The 11,686-nt window shown below is 39.1% G+C and overlaps 1 long non-coding RNA gene across 1 annotated transcript; it reads right to left on the bottom strand.

Annotated features, from left to right (window-relative positions):
- Window positions 1–9,751: 9,751 nt before the first annotated feature.
- On the bottom strand, window positions 9,752–11,265 carry LOC308076847. The gene is made up of 2 exons (XR_013932338.1): window positions 10,957–11,265; window positions 9,752–10,836 (listed from the first exon to the last, which is right to left on the bottom strand). It is a non-coding gene; the product is annotated as an uncharacterized lncRNA (long non-coding RNA).
- Between the last annotated feature and the right edge of the window lie 421 nt (window positions 11,266–11,686).

Genomic DNA, 11,686 nt, shown 5'->3' on the forward strand with positions numbered 1-11,686 from the left:
ATATAGTCAGGTCCTCTTTACTACTGAAGTGAAGTGATAGGTCTATTGATAAATTCCAAATATTATTTTCTGCGGCACCCCACGGCACCCACTTTGAGAAACCCCGGAACTAAGCTAACATTCTGGTTCAGAACCAGAAGACTGAGATGAGTAATAATGAGAAGAAAACAACAACAATCAGAATATGACGAACAATTTGGACCAGAGATCTGATTAACCCTCCCTCCCTTCAGCCAAATGAGAAGGAACATCAGAAGAGAAGAGAATAGGAATGACATTATAGACTAATAGAAAGACACCCTCCTTCTCAAATTGACACTTTTTCTTGGGTTTGGAAACAAGAGTGACTCTTGAAATGGTCTGACTGGATGACAGACCAGCTGACCTGGTATTGTAAACTGCACTTAGTTCCATGTGCTTTTTCTCTGCAAATCTTCTAAATAAAGTATTCAATCAATCAAAGACCCAGCCAACTGTTTCCAATTTCAGCAGAAGATTGTTGTGTTATTTGTGTCACTGCATGACATGTGGTCAACACAACAAGGTACTGTAGGTGCAACACAACATGACATGTGGGCAACACAACAAGTAGGTGCAATGCCAACCGGGAACCACCAGAATCTATGGTGCAAGACTGGGTGACAATTGTTTTACAAGTTGTTTCTGGACAGTGGTGGAAGAAGTATTATTCAGAAGTAAAAGTACCAATACCACAGTATAATAAAATACTCTGTTACAAGTAAAAGGCCATTGTTCAAAATGTTACTTGAGTAAAAGTACAAAAGTATTGGCATCAAAATATACTAAAAATACCAAAAGTAAAAGTGCTAAAATGATTGAAGCGACGCATTGTGAGCTCGTAGATCTGCTATTTTCAAAAGATGTTTCATACATTTGAAAACTTGAAACGGGACATTCTGCATAATGAGTACTTTCTACTTTTGGTACTTTAAGTAAATGTTGATGCCAATACTTTTGTACTTTTACTCTTGTTACATTTTGAATTCCGGACTTTCACTTGTAACAGAGTATTTCTATATTTCAGTATTGATACTTTTACCCCAGTAAAAACAATTGAGTACTTTTTCCACCACTGCACCTTGGCCAGCTGGTGAGCAGAAGAAGCAGTTTAAAAACCACTGAAGACACAAGCATATATCACCATATCAACCCCTCTTCATCGGAGGAGCTTGCATTCTGCCACAGCCTGGCATTGCTCACGCCACAACTCAACACACACACGCACACGCACACGCACACGCACACGCACACGCACACACACACAAAATCTGGTAACACTGTGTAGATAAACGTACAAAAAGACATGTTCCCAAAGCTACAAAAACAACAACAACAACTTATGGTCACAAATGTGAGTGACCTGTGGAATAAACAGAAATAGCGGGTGGAATTTGCAACCCACCAGACAAAAAAAAATCATGAATTCATGATCACTTTTAGTGGAGAAATAACAATGATGAGAACAGAAAAAGGGCTGCTTCTTGGACTCCTAAACATGTTGTCTAATATCACCTAGCCTTAGATTTTAGGATATGTTTATGGTCCAAAATTGAAGCTCTCTCATAAGTGAAATTAGTCCGTTTAGCTCAGTTGGCAGAGCATGAGACTTTTAATCTCAGTGTCGTGGGTTCGAGCCCCACATTGGGTGCAAAGAATTGCCATTTCATGGTATGGGAATGTTGGGCAAACTATGATGCACCTCTATCATTTCAATCTGTAGATGAAGTACTCTTCACCTACACAAAAATGTGGTACTCATTCTGAAGTCTACAAGAAGTTGAAAGATGTAGCGCTAATGAACTTTAACGAATCATTTACTTGATCAGAGCAACTCATATTCTATCTTTAACATCAGGCTTTTAAAGAGGTACCGTGGCTTAGCTGGTGAAAGCGCCTGTTTCGTAAACAGGAGATCCTGGGTTCAAATCCCAGCGGTACCTCGAAAAGCAAGTACTGATTTACATGGCTATCGTTTTCTACTCACTGCATTTTTATTTGTAGTGAATTTTTGCATTCAATCGCTTGTCTTAAATAATCACAAGAGGTTTATAAAATAGAAATGCAGTGAGTAGAAAACGATAACAATGTAACTCTGCGCTTGCTTTTTCGAGGTATACTTAAAGGCATACTGTATGATTCCAGCTGTATAGCATGAGCCTGAACCAAAGGACCATGCACTGTTCATCAAACAATTGTTGTAGGAAGAGTTACAAAGTAGACATCAAGTTAGACTCAATTCAATTCTGTCATCAAGTCATAAATGAAGATTTTACGGATATTTCTCGTTATCTCCCACATCAAAAGCCTAATAGGACAAACCCAGAAATACACCAGATCAACAAAGAGTAAACACTCAAATCTAGTTAATCTTCCCGGAACGGTCGCAGGTCTGTAAATGCCCCCCCTTAACGGATTTACTAATTATGTGTAGCCTACTCTCGGCCCTCGGACCATCGCTATAACAAAGACACCTGGCATCTCGCCCAAAGTGTGAGCAACTCACCGCGAATGAAGGTACAGGGGAAACATCTTGGCCTCTGTGTGTGTGTGTGTGTGTGTGTGTGTGTGTGTGTGTGTGTGTGTGTGTGTGTGTGTGTGTGTGTGTGTGTGTGTGTGTGTGTGTGTGTCTGACTTAACGCGGCAGAATAAACCTGAGCAGCATCAGTCTGGGCCATGCAGCGTAGTGTGGTCACGCACCAAAGCATCTGATTCAGTAAGCAACCATGTGCTGCCATTTAGTGTAACTCAATTACACACACAGAGAGACTAGACTTTTTGAGGATCCTGCTTTTGCAGGCTCTGGACAGTGGCTCCCATTGGGGCTTCAGAGAGAAGCAGGCCAAGGCTGAGGATCAGGCTCTAACGGACGAACTGCCATGAACTTTTTGATTTGGTTCACATGAGTTTAACTGCTGGAGGAGCTCCCATGCTGGGTACAATCAATAGATCATTTGAGATGAGAAGTCTGGTTGAAAGCGGATAGAAGCATATTGGGATCTTCTTATCCCCCCTGACAACCACTTAAAGATACAAACATTATAGCCAGTCTATTTCTTTGGCCTCCAACAATCAATTTGAGCATCGTGGAATTGAACAGGAACACAGTAATGCATTCATTTGTATTTAACCTGGTTCCAGTTTTCAGATCAAACCTTTAGTATGTGTAATAAACACGCTAGTGCCATCTTCTGGGGGTTAGGATTAAGGTTAAGGTTAGGGTTAGGCACAGTTTTACTGAGGTTAGGGTTAGGGTTAGGCATAGTTTAGGGTTAGGCATAGTTTTACTGAGGTTAGGGTTAGGGTTAGGCATAGTTTAGGGTTAGGCATAGTTTAGGGTTAGGCATAGTTTAGGGTTAGGCATAGTTTTACTGAGGTTAGGGTTAGGGTTAGGCATAGTTTAGGGTTAGGCATAGTTTAGGGTTAGGCATAGTTTTACTGAGGTTAGGGTTAGGGTTAGGCATAGTTTAGGGTTAGGCATAGTTTAGGGTTAGACATAGTTTTACTACGGTTAGGGTTAGGCATAGTTTAGGGTTAGACATAGTTTTACTACGGTTAGGGTTAGGCATAGTTTAGGGTTAGACATAGTTTTACTACGGTTAGGGTTAGGGTTAGGCATAGTTTAGGGTTAGGCATAGTTTTACTACGGTTAGGGTTAGGGTTAGGCATAGTTTTACCGAGGTTAGGGGCTTAAAGTGGTTAATAATCTGTATTAATATGTTGTTCTCCTCTTGTATTCATACACTTTCTTGGTACCATTTGTCTTGTTATGATGTAATCATTACTTTATGGATTTGATATTCCTGGTGAAATATTATATTTTTGTAATTTTTTAGACACTGGTTCTCAAACTGGTCAGACCACGACCCCCCAAAATAGTCATATTTGAACTGGGGACCCCCAAAAATAATCATTTTTGAACTGAGGACCCCCAGAAAAAAACATATTTGAACTGGGGACGCCCGAAATAATCATATTTGAACTGGGGACCCCCTAAAACAATCATATTTGAACTGAGGACCCCCCAAAATAATCATATTTGAACTGGGGACCCCCTAAAACAATCATATTTGAACTGAGGACCCCCTAAAACAATCATATTTGAACTGAGGACCCCCCAAAATAATCATGTTTGAACTGAGGACCCCCCAAAATAATCATGTTTGAACTGAGGACCCCCCAAAATAATCATGTTTGAACTGAGGACCCCCCAAAATAATCATATTTGAACTGAGGATAATCATAATTTGAACTGGGGACCTCCAAAATAATCATAGATCATATATCTGCTATATAAAATAGCAGATCTACAAGCTCACAACGCCTCACAAATGCGATGTGTTGTGTGCATGTATCTGCTATTTAAATTGGTTTTGCCTCTTTCTTAGGTCATATTTGACAACTTGGCAAATGTTTGAGCATTTTTTATAGTATAGTTTGTTGATTACTTTTGATGCTGTAACGGTCTTATTTTTATTTTATTTTATCCATATTAAAAAGGTCTTAAAAGTCCTTAAATGGTCTCTTTATAAATGTGCAGATACCTTATACTGTATGTTGGTCTGTTTACTGTTGAGTGAGAAAACAATGTTGTACATTAAGATAATGATGTACAACAGTGTGAGCAGCACTGCTCTAAGACACAGTATAAATAGTCTTGTGAATAAAGTGACATTAAAGATGAACAAAGCTTCTTTGTTCTTCTATTCTAACAGTCTGTGTAGAAAGGCTTCATCTAGTTCAATGAACGGAAACACTTAAAGCACTGCTTCTCAACCAGTGGTCCGGGGACCACCAGTGGTCCTTGAGGAGTTTCCAGGTGGTCCCCAGCTAAATGATGGAGAGTTGGTAACCAAATGGACCCTTATACATCTTTAACTGTTGAGTGTAAAATGTAACCAAATGGAGCCTTATACATCTTTAACTGTTGAGTGTAAAATGTAACCAAATGGAGCCTTATACATCTTTAACTGTTGAGTGTAAAATGTAACCAAATGGAGCCTTATACATCTTTAACTGTTGAGTGTAAAATGTAACCAAATGGACCCTTATACATCTTTAACTCCTGAGAGCGTAAAATGTAACCAAATGGAGCCTTATACATCTTTAACTGTTGAGAGCGTAAAATGTAACCAAATGGAGCCTTATACATCTTTAACTGTTGAGTGTAAAATGTAACCAAATGGACCCTTATACATCTTTAACTGTTGAGAGTGTAAAATGTAACCAAATGGAGCCTTATACATCTTTAACTGTTGAGAGTGTAAAATGTAACCAAATGGAGCCTTATACATCTTTAACTGTTGAGAGTGTAAAATGTAACCAAATGGAGCCTTATACATCTTTAACTGTTGAGAGTGTAAAATGTAACCAAATGGAGCCTTATACATCTTTAACTCCTGAGAGTGTAAAATGTAACCAAATGGACCCTTATACATCTTTAACTCCTGAGAGCGTAAAATGTAACCAAATGGATCCTTATACATCTTTAATTCTTGAGAGCGTAAAATGTGACCAAATGGACCCTTATACATCTTTAACTCTTGAAAGCGTAAAATGAAACCAAATGGACCCTTATACATCTTTAACTCCTGAGAGCGTAAAATGTAACCAAATGGAGCCTTATACATCTTTAACTCTTGAAAGCGTAAAATGAAACCAAATGGACCCTTATACATCTTTAACTGCTGAGAGCGTAAAATGTAACCAAATGGACCCTTATACATCTTTAACTCCTGAGAGTGTAAAATGTAACCAAATGGACCCTTATACATCTTTAACTCCTGAGAGCGTAAAATGTAACCAAATGGAGCCTTATACATCTTTAACTCTTGAGTGTAAAATGAAAAAAAAATGGACCCTTATACATCTTTAACTCCTGAGAGTGTAAAATGTAACCAAATGGACCCTTATACATCTTTAACTGTTGAGTGTAAAATGTAACCAAATGGAGCCTTATACATCTTTAACTGTTGAGAGTGTAAAATGTAACCAAATGGACCCTTATACATCTTTAACTGTTGAGAGCGTAAAATGTAACCAAATGGACCCTTATACATCTTTAACTCCTGAGAGCGTAAAATGTAACCAAATGGAGCCTTATACATCTTTAACTGTTGAGAGTGTAAAATGTAACCAAATGGACCCTTATACATCTTTAACTGTTGAGAGTGTAAAATGTAACCAAATGGACCCTTATACATCTTTAACTGTTGAGTGTAAAATGTAACCAAATGGACCCTTATACATCTTTAACTGTTGAGAGTGTAAAATGTAACCAAATGGACCCTTATACATCTCTAACTGTTGAGAGTGTAAAATGAAACCAAATGGACCCTTATACATCTTTAACTGTTGAGAGTGTAAAATGTAACCAAATGGAGCCTTATACATCTTTAACTGTTGAGAGCGTAAAATGTAACCAAATGGAGCCTTATACATCTTTAACTGTTGAGAGTGTAAAATGAAACCAAATGGACCCTTATACATCTTTAACTGTTGAGAGTGTAAAATGTAACCAAATGGAGCCTTATACATCTTTAACTCCTGAGAGCGTAAAATATAACCAAATGGATCCTTATACATCTTTAATTCTTGAGAGCGTAAAATGTAACCAAATGGACCCTTATACATCTTTAACTCTTGAAAGCGTAAAATGAAACCAAATGGACCCTTATACATCTTTAACTCCTGAGAGCGTAAAATGTAACCAAATGGACCCTTATACATCTTTAACTGTTGAGAGTGTAAAATGTAACCAAATGGACCCTTATACATCTTTAACTGTTGAGAGTGTAAAATGAAACCAAATGGACCCTTATACATCTTTAACTGTTGAGAGTGTAAAATGTAACCAAATGGAGCCTTATACATCTTTAACTCCTGAGAGCGTAAAATATAACCAAATGGATCCTTATACATCTTTAATTCTTGAGAGCGTAAAATGTAACCAAATGGACCCTTATACATCTTTAACTCTTGAAAGCGTAAAATGAAACCAAATGGACCCTTATACATCTTTAACTCCTGAGAGCGTAAAATGTAACCAAATGGACCCTTATACATCTTTAACTGTTGAGAGTGTAAAATGTAACCAAATGGAGCCTTATACATCTTTAACTGTTGAGAGTGTAAAATGACCAAATGGATCCTTATACATCTTTAATTCTTGAGAGCGTAAAATGTAACCAAATGGACCCTTATACATCTTTAACTCTTGAAAGCGTAAAATGAAACCAAATGGACCCTTATACATCTTTAACTCCTGAGAGTGTAAAATGTAACCAAATGGACCCTTATACATCTTTAACTGTTGAGTGTAAAATGTAACCAAATGGAGCCTTATACATCTTTAACTGTTGAGAGTGTAAAATGTAACCAAATGGACCCTTATACATCTTTAACTCCTGAGAGCGTAAAATGTAACCAAATGGAGCCTTATACATCTTTAACTGTTGAGAGTGTAAAATGTAACCAAATGGAGCCTTATACATCTTTAACTGTTGAGAGTGTAAAATGTAACCAAATGGACCCTTATACATCTTTAACTCCTGAGAGCGTAAAATGTAACCAAATGGAGCCTTATACATCTTTAACTGTTGAGTGTAAAATGTAACCAAATGGACCCTTATACATCTTTAACTGTTGAGAGTGTAAAATGTAACCAAATGGAGCCTTATACATCTTTAACTGTTGAGAGTGTAAAATGTAACCAAATGGAGCCTTATACATCTTTAACTGTTGAGAGTGTAAAATGTAACCAAATGGAGCCTTATACATCTTTAACTCCTGAGAGCGTAAAATGTAACCAAATGGATCCTTATACATCTTTAATTCTTGAGCGTAAAATGTAACCAAATGGACCCTTATACATCTTTAACTCTTGAAAGCGTAAAATGAAACCAAATGGACCCTTATGCATCTTTAACTCCTGAGAGCGTAAAATGTAACCAAATGGAGCCTTATACATCTTTAACTCTTGAAAGCGTAAAATGAAACCAAATGGACCCTTATACATCTTTAACTCCTGAGAGCGTAAAATGTAACCAAATGGACCCTTATACATCTTTAACTCCTGAGAGTGTAAAATGTAACCAAATGGACCCTTATACATCTTTAACTCCTGAGAGCGTAAAATGTAACCAAATGGACCCTTATACATCTTTAACTCCTGAGAGCGTAAAATGTAACCAAATGGAGCCTTATACATCTTTAACTCTTGAGAGCGTAAAATGTAACCAAATGGACCCTTATACATCTTTAATTCTTGAGCGTAAAATGAAACCAAATGGACCCCTATACATCTTTAATTCTTGAGAGCCTAAAATGAAACCAAATGGACCCATTACGGGTCCATTTGGTTTCATTCTACACTCTCAGGAGTTCAATTATTGTTAAACATCTGCATGACTTAATTTACAGGAAGTCTACACAATTAGAGAATGTAGTAGAATTGTTATTTTGACAAAAATCTTATCTAACGATTACAAAATATTCTAAGTTTTGGGTCTGAGAGTCTAAATGTCATCAAACGGTGGATCCGTGGCTCAAATGCCCAATAAATAATGGACCTTGATATGAAAAAGGTTGAAAACCACTGACTTAAAGGTTAAAGGGATATTTCACTTTTATGTCACTTTTATGTCACATGTTACTTTTAGTCATTTTATCGTCTACTCAGGCTTTAGTGAGCCCCCCAGACAGTTTATAAGTTGCTTGATTCATTATTTAGATATTTGATATTCATTTTATCAGACACGCCCCCTTCCTATACAAACCCATTATAACTTCAAACTTCATTTTTAACATGTTAGATTTATCAAAAACACCCGTCCTTGGTTCTGGTGACTCACCCTGCCCTCCTAATACGCGAGGGGGCCGTGTTTTTTCGATAACTTTTTTCATTTATTTTTAATATTTTTTTTGGAAAATGAAAAAAAATATATACATTAAAACATTTTATAAAATAAATGAAAATATTTATCGAAAAAACACGGCCCCCTCACGTCTTATAACTGTTTGAGGGTGCGAGTGATTGCGATGCGAGTGATTTCATGCGAGTCTGCCCGAATATTGGGCAGACTTTATGTGTGTTCCTATGAGTCGATATCGCAGCATACTTTGGAATTATACGGCAGCCTAGCAGAGAACTAACCATCTCATCATGTGCAGAGGGCATGCATGAGGAAAAACAGATCTTCAAGCTGACTCGGTCGCTATGGAGTATATACAGACATCACCGCGAGTGACTGCAAGGGAGGAAAGTAAGTGCAACATTATTAGCTGGTTAGTGGTTTGGCATGATAGATTTGTAGGGCAAATTGTGGTGGAAATTGGAGGTGTTCTGGCATAACATGGCAACAAACTGTCCCGCCCCCTCCCCCTCTGTTGTGCGCGTGTGTGTACGTCCGGCCTCGATAGGTCACCAATGTTGGTGTAACTGTCGAGCTACCCACCCAGACAAACAGCCACGCATGTGCGAAACATGCCAATTGTAATATAGCATACGGTATAGGCAATATGTTGGGCCAAAAAACAACCCCAAAACATAGACCCCATTTCCAACTTCAGCCAAAATAGGCCCTTTGGCTGCCAGACTTTTTAGAGCTTGTGGAGAACAAATAAATCAAATTAACTTAACTGGAACTTGTATGTGCAATTTCAAACATTATAGACACTATGCCAGAAATACATGTAAAGAAATACTGATACAAGAAACCCACAGGACAACACATTCTTTACACCAAACATAAAATTGATTTATTTTTCCGGAGGTCCAAACATACAATTCCATCTTTCCCGTCCTGTCCCAGGATGCATAGAAGAGGTCAGTGTGTTATAGGAATTTAACTGCCACTACTACAACCCAGTGTTTTACAGTACAAGTGTTCATCTTTTTGTTTAACCATTGGTTTAATCCTAAAGCCGTGTAGTTTTTTTCTCTTTTTATGTTTCACAATATCAAAATCCCACTGTCTTACACATCTGTAAAAGAAAAAGAAAGGAAGGGGGGGGAAGTCCGCTTAAAAAAATATTTCAATCTTCATTTGGACACAGTGAGTTGTGTTTCCAGAGGTGACTAAAGGAGCATAAAGCCTGATTTACACTTCATTGTACGACAGTGTTGCACGCTGAAAATATCCGGTCTATAAGCTTGCATCACGTTGTGAGCCAATAGATCTGCCATTTTTGGCAAGCAACACCGTCGTACTACAGAGTATAAATTAAGCATAAGGCTACTGGTACACGTTGGGGGTGGGAGGTGCAGCAGTTTGATTTCTGTTGTTCTGTTAAATAAACCTTGAGTAACCATCCCACAAAGCTGGAATGTTACCGCATTTGCTCATTTCACCCAACTGTTACGGCATAACATCGAATCCAACATTTTTGAAGCACGTCTACAGCCTCTGCTGCTTTCCATTACATCACTCCCCCCGCGTTGTTACCCGACACAGATTGCTGAAGAGTAGGGAGGAGCGTGAGGGGTCTAGAATGTTATGCATTGCTATAGAAAAAAAAGAAATTAGAAGTCCATATGTTAAGTTCATGGGTTTTCCTCTCTCAGGAGGGAAGGTAGGGGATGCTCTCAGGGCCGCAGTTATTCAGCCACACCACCAGGGTGGAGGGAGAGGGAGTGAGAGCAGGATTCCTTTCCTCTACTTTAGCCGCTGGACGATGACAGCGTTGAGGAGGTTGGCGTCTTGCAGCGTAAGGCTCTCATCCGTCAGCTCCTTGTTGGGAAAGGTGGTCATGAGGACAAACTCTCTGGCGGCCATGGAAGGCCGTGCACCTACCACAAACTCGCGTATGTCTGACACCCTGATGGCGAAACAAGGGAGAGGCCATGTGGTCAAAACAGGAAACATTTACTGTGGATGAAAATGGGGCTTACAATGCTATGAGCAAAACTCAAATTGTGATATTTTCACATCAGCTCACCTGTGGGTGTGGTTGAACTTCTGCACCAGCTTGCCGCCGTCAGCCAATCGGATTTGAATGTTAGTGACGGGCTGGGAGGGGTCAAGGGTCACAGAGGAGCTGGCTTGGGCCTCGTTGGTGGCCTGTGCCTGCTGTACACCTCCTGGGACTGTCACCAGCTCTGGGGTGGCACTGGGACAGGGAAGGGTTGAGACATGTTAATTTTACATTCATACAGGTTAGAGTTGTACAAGGGGCCTAAAACTTTGAAGCAGAACAGACCCAAATGAGTTCAAGGCAAAACCCAAGACCGATCATAACATACAATAATAAGCCCTGAACCTACCCGCCCTGAACCTATAAAGACATTATAACATGAGGCCATTATTGCCAGTGACAGCAATTTATGTCGTTATTTCACATGGAACAGCTCAGCTCCAGTGATGTTGACTAACCCTAGGCGGGAAGTGACACGCTATGAGCTTGTATATCTGCAATTTTTTTTGGTTTATATATTCTTTTGCCTTTTTCTGCCTTTATTAATACATTACATGTAGACTGACAGGAAACGGGGAGAGAGAGATGGGGAGTGACACGCAGCAAAGGCCGTCAGGGTCGGGATTCGAACCTGCGACACGCTGTGAGGACCAAATATGAGGGTATATACAGGCACATACAAAAAACTAATTCCACATCCGGGGACCCGCTCCCCGGGGTTTTTTTGTGTCTCCCACTTCACAGTTCCATGGAC

Source organism: Gymnoscopelus braueri (genome assembly GCF_963280865.1).
Source record: "Gymnoscopelus braueri genome assembly, chromosome: 21".
Lineage (NCBI taxonomy): Eukaryota > Metazoa > Chordata > Actinopteri > Myctophiformes > Myctophidae > Gymnoscopelus > Gymnoscopelus braueri.